The sequence below is a fragment of the Sminthopsis crassicaudata genome, chromosome 3 (assembly GCF_048593235.1).
Source record: "Sminthopsis crassicaudata isolate SCR6 chromosome 3, ASM4859323v1, whole genome shotgun sequence".
Taxonomy (NCBI): Eukaryota; Metazoa; Chordata; class Mammalia; order Dasyuromorphia; family Dasyuridae; genus Sminthopsis; species Sminthopsis crassicaudata.
Window position 1 is genome coordinate 192,009,558 of NC_133619.1, and position 9,983 is coordinate 192,019,540.

The following is a 9,983-nucleotide window of genomic DNA, read 5'->3' on the forward strand; positions in this document are numbered from 1 at the left end:
AGATCAGATGTGTCAGGGGATTATTTAGCATCCTGGAATGATACCATTCTCAGAATTTAATGCCTGTCAGCATTTTATTATTCTGAGAATCCAGATGCTAGCACAGACAGAACAGGTAAACAGATCAGATTATGTTCTAAGACATCCAGACTTATTCTCCAGTGGCCAAAATGGAGTGTTCATCTTCCAGTATGATTGTGGCTGAAAACTTCTCTCTTTCCCAGAGACTCTGAAGAAATCCAGAGGGCCAGCCTCTCCAGGCCAAGAACCCAGATCCACAACCCCTCCAAGGCCTAAGGTGGAGACCCGAAGGTCTTTAATCTCTAATCCTGCTCTTATTTTCTAATATCTCAGTAGGAAACCTCCAAAATGTAATCCTGGAGAAAATGAGGCAAGATAGAGATTAGAGAGTTTTTAATATTTTATTTGAAAAGGAGAGATTTACTGGGACCAAATGGATCCATGGTTTGGTCCCAGGGCTGAATGTGACAATAGTCTCCAAGAATCCAGCAGTGAATGTTGGATACAAAGATTCTTTTATAGGGTAATAAGAACAATGACATAATGGAGGGAAGTACCTAGGATGGGGATGACATAATGGGGGAGATAGCAGAGAGGGAGAGGCACCTGATACCCTAATTAATTGCCATGGGGAGAGGCACCTGATATTTTAATGATGTCTAAGATATAAGATCTTTATCTTATCAAACATTCTGATGATGTCATAATTAGGAGGGAGAGGTGGTATTGCAAGATTGAGCACTACAATTAGAAACTGAGGCAGAACAATTTAGGGAAAAGAATTTAGGGACAATTAGGGAAACTGAATCAGAAACATAAAAGGGAACTGTGTCACAACAGCATCAATTAATCTTTCTGGGGAACTCTTCCTACAAAAACAACAAGAGGAGGTTGGATTAGATGAATTTTATGGCTCCTTTCCATATCTTAATTTATGATTCAATAACCTCTGATGAAAAAAAAAGTACCAGAGTTTGTTGTTATGGATCTGCAAGAAATATAGTTGAAGAGCAAATAGCTGTTTAGAGAAGTTCACAATTTTTCTTGTGAGAAATACAACAAAATCCAATTAAACAAATATCTAGTTACACATTGGTCTGAATGAGCTATCTAGTAAGTAGCTATTGTGTATGTATTACTTAATCATTAATTTAGTTTCAAAAGTTCTAATGAAAGGCTCATTTCTAAAATATATAGAGAGTGTCTGTAGGGAAAACAGATTTAAAATGGAAGATTGCTACAAACCCAAAATTAGTAAAAACAGCTATATCAGCAAACTGTTAACAGTGACTTAAATATCCCCAAGTACATTACTGATGCTTCTGTAACTCTAAAGACCTGATGAGTTTCTTTTAAAATGCATTTTTTTTCTGAAAAGATGAAGTGTTTTTAAAATATTATTATGCAATGATAATCTGATTTGTTACTGATTAAACTTCCTTTTCAATTTCTTTCTCCTTACTTGTGTTATTTTCTTTTCACCACAGCCTACAGAAGCATTCATTGAAATCAGTCCCCATTGCTCAGTATTCTTCCCTTTCCTCAATAGCATACCTCTTAGGATTGAATCCTTAGCCTGAAGCATTAAGATCTGTTTAAAAACACACACACACACACACTTCTCACTGCTTTGCTTGCAGTTATCATTTGGCCTAGTGCTTGCAGAAATTAAACTGAACTTTCTTCACTGTTACTGCATCTGCAAGGTAATTGCCTAAACTTCTTGAGCCAATCAAAATTGCTGTATTTCATTTTTGCAAATGCGAAGAAACTGATGAAGCAATTTGCAAGCCATATGTGGCACATCCCTTATTCCCTACTCAGTCATATTGCTATCCATAGTAGTTTTGTATGACTCTCATGAAAAATTATACTCCAATGTTCTAGTGTAGTAGCTCTAAACACTACTTTTTAAGAATATTGCCACTTGTGGGATGATTTTTTGACCTAGTATAATTATGCACAACTGTCAGGCTTAAACGAAAGGAGCCTCTAATGAAACCAAAGTAATATTTATATAGAAATAGAGTGGTGAGGATTAAGATATGATCTATTATTGACCAACTGATGAGAGCCAGAGTGATTTAGATTTAAGGTATGTTCCTTAAGGAAGAAATCTAGCCCATAAATCCCAAGAATTATCTGGCGAAGTTTTGGTGATCATTTCTTAAGGACTATTCCTTAAAACCAAATCACTGGCTCTCATCAACTGGTTAACATTAGGTCTCAGCTTAAGCCTTGTCATAGTTTGGGCCTTGATGGCTCTGAGTGTAAATAGAAATTGTTTTGATTTTGGCCAGAAACCCTGAGGGTCTTCCCTTCTTAGTCTGATTTATTTATTTAACTAGATAAAAGAGGTGATTATTTGCTTCATTTCTTACTTAGCCTAACTCACTGAATGGTCATGTCCTCACTAAAATTGGGATCTGGGAAAGATTTTAACTTAAAAAGGCTAAAGTTTCCCACTGCATCTGAGGACATCTCCAGGCTTCCTAACCTATAACTTGTTGTTGGATCCAGATGGCAGAAGGAGAGAATAAGGCTACTGACTGCACAGCAATCCCTTATTTAAATCCAATTCACTTGCAAGTCATAGCATCACCTTCCTGAAGTCATGGTCTTCTTTGACAATGGAGGATAAACAGCAACAGAGTGATAGTATTTTTCTTCTATAAAGATATTTCTTTCTTTATTAAAGCTTTTTATTTTCCAAACATATGAATAGAAAAATTTTAACATTCATCCTTGTGAAATCTTGTATTACAAATTTTTCCCCTCCTTTCCCACTACCCCCTCTCCTAGATGGCAAGTAATCTTTTAAACATATTTCCACAATTATCATGCTGCACAAGAAAAATCAGATCACAAGGAAAAAAATGAGAAAGAAAACAAAATGCAAACAAACAACAACAAAAAGAGTGAAAATACTATGTTGTGATCCACACTTAGTCCCCAAAGACCTCTCTCTGGGTGCAGATGACTCTTAATCACAAGATTATTGGTACTGGTCTGAATTATCTCATTGTTAAAAAGAGCCATGTCCATCAGAATTGATCATCATATACTATTGCTGTTGCCATGTACAATGATCTCCTGGTTTTGCTCACTTCACTTAGTATCAGTTCATGTAAGTCTCTCTAGGCCTTTTTTTTTTAAATTTTATTTTGACATTATATATGCATGAGTAATTTTTTTTATAACATTATCCCTTTTATTCATTTTTCCAAATTATCCCCTCCCTCCCTCTACTCCCTCGCCTTGATGACAGGCAACCCCATATATTTTACATGTGTTACAATATAACCTAGATACAATATATGTGTGTAGATACCATTTTCTTGTTGCACCTTAAGTATTAGACTCCGAAGGTATAAGTAACCTGGGTAGATAGACAGTAGTTCTAACAGTTTACATTCACTTCCCAGTGTTCCTTCTCTGGGTGTAGTTGTTTCTGTCCATCATTGATCAACTGCAAGTGAGTTGGATCTTCTTTATGTTGAAGATATCCACTTCCATCAGAATACATCTTCATACAACATTGAAGCGTACAGTGATCTTCTGGTTCTATTCATTTCACTTAGCATCAGTTGATGTAAGTCTCTCCAAGCCTCTCTGTATTCCTCCTGCTGGTCATTTCTTACAGAGCAACAATATTCCATAACCTTCATATACCATAATTTACCCAACCATTCTCCAATTGATGGACATCCATTCATCTTCCAGTTTCTAGCTACAACAAAAAGAGCTGCCACAAACATTTTGGCACATATAGGTCCCTTTCCCCTCTTTAGTATTTCTTTGGGATATAAGCCCAATAGCAGCAATGCTGGTTCAAAGGGTATGCACAGTTTGGTAACTTTTTGGGCATAGTTCCAAATTGCTCTCCAGAATGGTTGGATTCTTTCACAACTCCACCAACAATGTATTAGTGTCCCAGTTTCCCCACATCCCCTCCAACATTCATCATTATTTGTTCCTGTCATCTTAGCCAATCTGACAGGTGTGTAGTAGTATCTCAGAGTTGTCTTAATTTGCATTTCTCTGATCAGTAGTGATTTGGAACACTCTTTCATATGAGTAGATATAGTTTCAATTTCATCATCTGAGAATTGTCTGTTCATATCCTTTGACCATTTATCAATTGGAGAATGGTTTAATTTCTTATAAATTAGGGTCAGTTCTCTATAGATTTTGGAAATGAGACCTTTATCGGAACCTTTAACTATAAAAATATTTTCCCAATTTGTTACTTCCCTTCTAATCTTGTTTGCATTAGTATTGTTTGTACAGAAACTTTTTAGTTTGATGTAATCAAAATCTTCTATTTTGTGATCAATAATGATCTCTATTTCTCCTTTGGTCATAAATTCCTTTTTCCTCCACAGGTCTGAGAGGTAGACTATTCTCTGTTCCTCTAATCTATTTATGATCTTATTCTTTATGCCTAAATCATGGACCCATTTTGATATTATCTTGGTATATGGTGTTAAGTGTGGATCCATATCTAATTTCTGACATACTAATTTCCAGTTTTCCCAACAGTTTTTTCCAAATAATGAATTTTTATCCCTAATGTTGGTATCTTTGGGTTTGTCAAAGACTAGATTGCTATAGATGTACCCTTTTTTGTCCTTTGTATCTAATCTGTTCCACTGATCGACTGGTCTATGTCTTAGCCAATACCAAATGGTTTTGGTGACTGCTGCTATATGATATAGCTTTAGATCAGGTACACCTAGACCACCTTCATCTGACTTTTTTTTCATTAGTTCCCTTGCAATTCTTGACCTTTTATTCTTCCATATGAATTTTGTTGTTATTTTTTCTAGGTCATTAAAATAGTTTCTTGGGAGTCTGATTGGTATTGGGGAGTATTGTCATCTTTATTTAGGCCTTTCTGAAATCATCCTGCTAATAATTTCTTATAAAATAATAATATTACATAACATTCATATATCACAATTTATTCATCTATTCTCCAACTGATGGACATCTACTAAGTTTCCAGTTTCTTGATGCTACAAAAAGGGCTGTCACACACATTTTTTTACACATCTGGATTTCTTTCCCCACTTTATCATCTCTTTGAGATACAGGCCCAGTAGAGACACTGCAGGATCAAATGGTATACACAGTTTGATAGCTCTGTGGGCATAGTTCCAAATTAGTCTCCACAATGGTTGAATCAATTCACAACTTCTCCAACAATGTATTAGTGTACCAGTCTTACCACATCTCCTCCAATATTTATTATTATATTTTCCTGTCATCTTTCCCCCTTTTTAACTTTCAAAAGATAAGCATGAATAAATTTTTAATACTAACCCTTGAAAAACCATGTTTCCAATTTTCCCCCCTTTTCCCCAACTCTTCCCCTAGATAGCAAGTAATCCAATATATGTTAAACATGGTAAAAATATATGTTAAATCCAATATATGTATACATATTTATACAATTATCTTGCTGCACAAGAAAAGTCAAATAAAAAAAATTAGAAAGAAAAGAAAATGAAAGCAAACAACAACAAAAAGAATAAAAATGCTTTGTTGTGATCTCTTTGGGTGTTGATGGCCCTTTTCATCAAAAGATCTTTGTTTTTTGCCATCTTAGCCATTCCGAGACATGTATACTGGTATCTCAGCGTTGTCTTAATTTTCATTTCTCTAATCAATAGGGATTTAGAGCATCTTTTCATGACTTAAAATAGTTTTAATTTCTTCATCTGAAAATTTCCTGTTCATATCCTTTGACCATTTATCAATTGGAAAATGGCTTAAATTCTTATATATTTGTCAATTCTCTCTATATTTTAGAAATGAGCCTTTCATCAGAACCTTTGAATGCAAAATTTTCCCCCAGTTTATTGCTTCTCTTCTAACCTTGTCTGCATTGGTTTTGTTTCTAAAAATATTTTTGCTTAATATAATTAAAATTATCTATTTTGCATTGTATAATGTACTCCAGTTCTTATTTGGCCACAAATTCCTTCCTTCTTCACAGATCTGAGATTATCCTTTGTTCTTCTAATTTGCTTAAAATTTGCTTAAAATATCATTCTTTATGTCTAAATTATGAACCCTTTTTGATCTTATCTTGGTTTAGGGTGTTAGGTGTGGGTCAATGCTTAGTTTCTGCCACAGTAGTTTTTCATTTTCCCAACAACTTTTTTCAAATAGTGAGTTCTTATCCCTATACTTCTTTTTTTACTCCTAAGAAGTTCAGAAATATTGCCTTATTAATCTTTCTGAAACAAGCAAGAAGAATGAGGTTTTTTAAAAAAGAAAAACAACACAGATTTAGAAAACAAGAGAACTCAAGCACTGTACTTGTTTGCCCTTAGAAAAAGAAGTGGAGGAGCAAAGGTTGCATTTCTTGATAGGAGGAAATGGTTGAATATTTCTTTGACCATCGCCCTACTTGTCAAATTTAATGTGCTGCCCTTCATAAATGAAGATGATGCTATTGACCCAGCTGAATCCTCAGTGAATTCATAACTAAGTAAATTATCTCTTTTGAATTTGATGTCAAAGAGGTCGTTTTCACTTCAAGGAAACTATTATGGAAAATTAGTCCAAGGATGAACATTCTCTTTTTCTGTCTAGCAGATGATACATTAAGAAATGCAAATAGAGCTACTTAAAGTAACCATAATACTCTATATCTTAACACATATTTCTACCTTCCTTTTTTCATTCCTATTCGTCTCTTTCTTTTCAAAGCCTAATTTAATATGATGAAAGCATCTGTCTTAGAAATTTCCCCAATTAAATCTGAAAAATGACATAGAAAAAGAATTTTTAAAAGGGAGGGGGAAATGATGTACATTTATTTTAATCATAGTCATCACTCTTGTTATTGATCACTTTATATAATTTGCTGCTTTGAGTGTTAACTGATAGATTTAATATTAGTACTATAAAGTCAGTCGTTACCTTCTCTCAATAGATTTATGACCTAAAGAGGAAGTACTTAGAGATGTAAGAGATGTACTTAATGAAGGTGAGCATCTGGTGAGTAAAGACAGAGTAAAATCTTAACTAGGTCAAAGTTTCCAGAGCTGTGGTTCAGAACCTTAGTATTTTTGGTGGAATGGGACACTTCTCTTTGACAATCCTTTTACCTAATGGTGCTGCATCTAATGGTTTTCTTTCAAAATGCACTGCACAGTATCACCATTCTCATTATCTTACCCAGCCTTAGATCGACACCTTTAGTGTTCTGTCATTGTGGGTTTTATTTTCTAGGGCCAACATTCTTTGATTATCTAAAGTTTGGATTCCAAAGTACATTACCAAGAAGGATGGAAATATAAAAAGACCATTAGTAGGAAAAAGTGAAGCAAATTGGATTTTTTGAGGGGAAATAGAAGAAGGTCAGTAATCATGGGAGCAAGTCTGCTGAAGATCCAGAATAATCAGATGCATTGAGTTTTAGTAAACTCAGGTGAACATTTGTAGGGTTCTTATCTGGGTCAAGCAGAATGAGGAACTGGTAAGGTATGGTGAACGCATTAGCACCCTGGATACCTTAGAATCAGCTGGAGTCAGGATAAGCAAAAGTCTTTATTCTAGGTCTCTAGTGGCAGAAGTGATGTGTAGGATCTCTGCAACCTCACCTCAGCTTCTCTCGAAGAAGAAGTTACCCTGGCTAGTCTCCCTGCACCTCCTAGTCCCTCCCACAATTCTCTGTATACACCAAAAGATTGGGCCAGCACAGGATAGTGGGAAGGCATATTTCCCAGGTATATTCCTATAGAATATTGTCCAATCAGTAATTAGCCTCAAGTGCTAGATTGTCTGACTCCAGTACATTGACTCAAGAGTTTCAGCCCTTTACATCTCCCCCTTTCTTTTGTTTTAGAACACAGGTGGTCATGCCATCCCTGACTTCTCAGGGAGATGAGAACCCCAAAAAGGAGATGATCATGCCCTCCCTGACATCTCAGGAAAGGAGATGAAAAGCATCAAAGGGAAGTGTGGATTGCTAGTGGGTTTCTAGGCTGAAAAATCTTATTAGAAACAGGTATACACAAACCCATCAGCATTGGAGATATTGGATAAGCACATAGCAATAACATACAGGCTATTAGTGATGACTCCCCCACAGCCAGGGCAGGCTCAATGTAATGCAACAAACATGAATTATACATGCAAGTAGTTATATAACAAACAATATGAATCAACATGGTGTTGTAGAAGATTTCCAGAAGTCCTAGAAGGAGGGTATGTAAATAACAATCACACATGCACCTCCATCAGCAGCCAAGAGATAGTCCAAAACCAATCTATTGTCCATTGCTTCACATGTCAGGGAATCCAATGGTCCCTACAAGTTTTTGAAGTCCTGCAACAGTGTTTTTATGTGTTAGGGAATCAAATGATTCCTGCAGATTTTGAAGTCTTGCAACAGTTTTATCATTTCTCAGAAAATCCAATGATTCCTGAGGGTTTTCAAGTCCTACAACAGTCTTATCATGTCTCAGAGAATCCAATGATTCCTGAGGGTTTAGAAGTCCAACAGCAATCTTATCATGACTCAGAGAATCAAATGATTCCCGAGGGTTTTGAAGTCCTACAATAATCTTTTCATGTCTCAGAGAATCCAATGATTCATGAGGATTTTGAAGTCTAACAATTTTTGATGTCCATGAGTTAAATGCCATAACTGCCATGTTTTTTCTGTCATAGGCACAGTCATCAGTAGAACTACCCAATGTTTCTTGGGTCTTCTCCTTCATTTCAAGGGTCTGTTCCTTCTCTCTCTGATGGACAAGGTGAATATGGTTTGTTGGCACCCATCTGATTCCTTCTCCATCTGTGAAGATACAACAAACCCTCTCCTCCAAGAAGTTGACCTATCTGGTCCTTTACATTCACCTTCTGGTCTCTTCACATCACCTGGTGATTATCTAATGATAGTGGAGCTGCTTGCACTGGACATTGCCCTTCTGTGGGCTATAAAACCTGTCTGCCAGAGTCAGTGCATTTTTGTCAAGAATCAAGAAGTTAATAGTATAAAGAGCTAGATTTAGAAGTTCTCTAGAGTTACCTGTGGCTCCTCCTTTTCTTTTGTTTTTGGAGGAGCATCTTAATGTCTCTGTTCCTCCTCTCTACTATTGCCTGTACTTGAGGATTAAAAGGTATGCCAGTAGTGTGCACAAGATCTTATACTGTGCACAAAAGTGTGTAAAATGTTTAGAAGTATATGCAGGCCCATTGTCTGTTTTTATTGCTTGTGGCACATAATTACAAATGCTTGTATAAGGAATTCAGTGTCTCTTTTGCTGCTGGTATTGCAAAAGTGAATCCTGAAAAAGTGTCTACCAAAACATGGATAAAAGACAGACAACCAAAAGATTTATAGTGGGTCACATACATTTGCAAAATTTCATTAGGTCTCAAACCACGAGGGTTCTTCCTTGGAGGTAGAGTAGGAGTGTGGAAAGGAATGCAAGTTGTACATACAGCCTTTTACTATGCTCCTAGCTTCCTCTCTTCTTATTCCAAATTGTATATGCAAAGCTCCAGCAGCCTGATGATATTTAAAATGACATTCTTGGGCTTCTTGAAAGAAAGGAGTATTGGCCAAAATGGTTAGAAGGCTATCTGCCTTTGAATTACCATCAAAACTAGGACCTGGAAGTCCACTATGGAGAGTGGACATGCAAGATATAAATCTTAATTGGATGCTTTCTTACTTGCTCTTGAAGTACCTTAAAGAGCTGATATATTATATTGTACCTAGCATATACTATAAGATATTTAATATGTATGGGAATGCCTGCCATCTAGGGGAGGAATTGGAGGGAAGGAGGGGAAAAATTCAGAACAGAAGGGAGTACAAGGGATAATATTGTAAAAAAAAAAATTACCTATGCATATATACTGTCAAAAAATGTTATAATTATAAAATTAATTTTAAAAAAAGAAAAAAAAGAGCTGATATAAAGACTACAAATTTT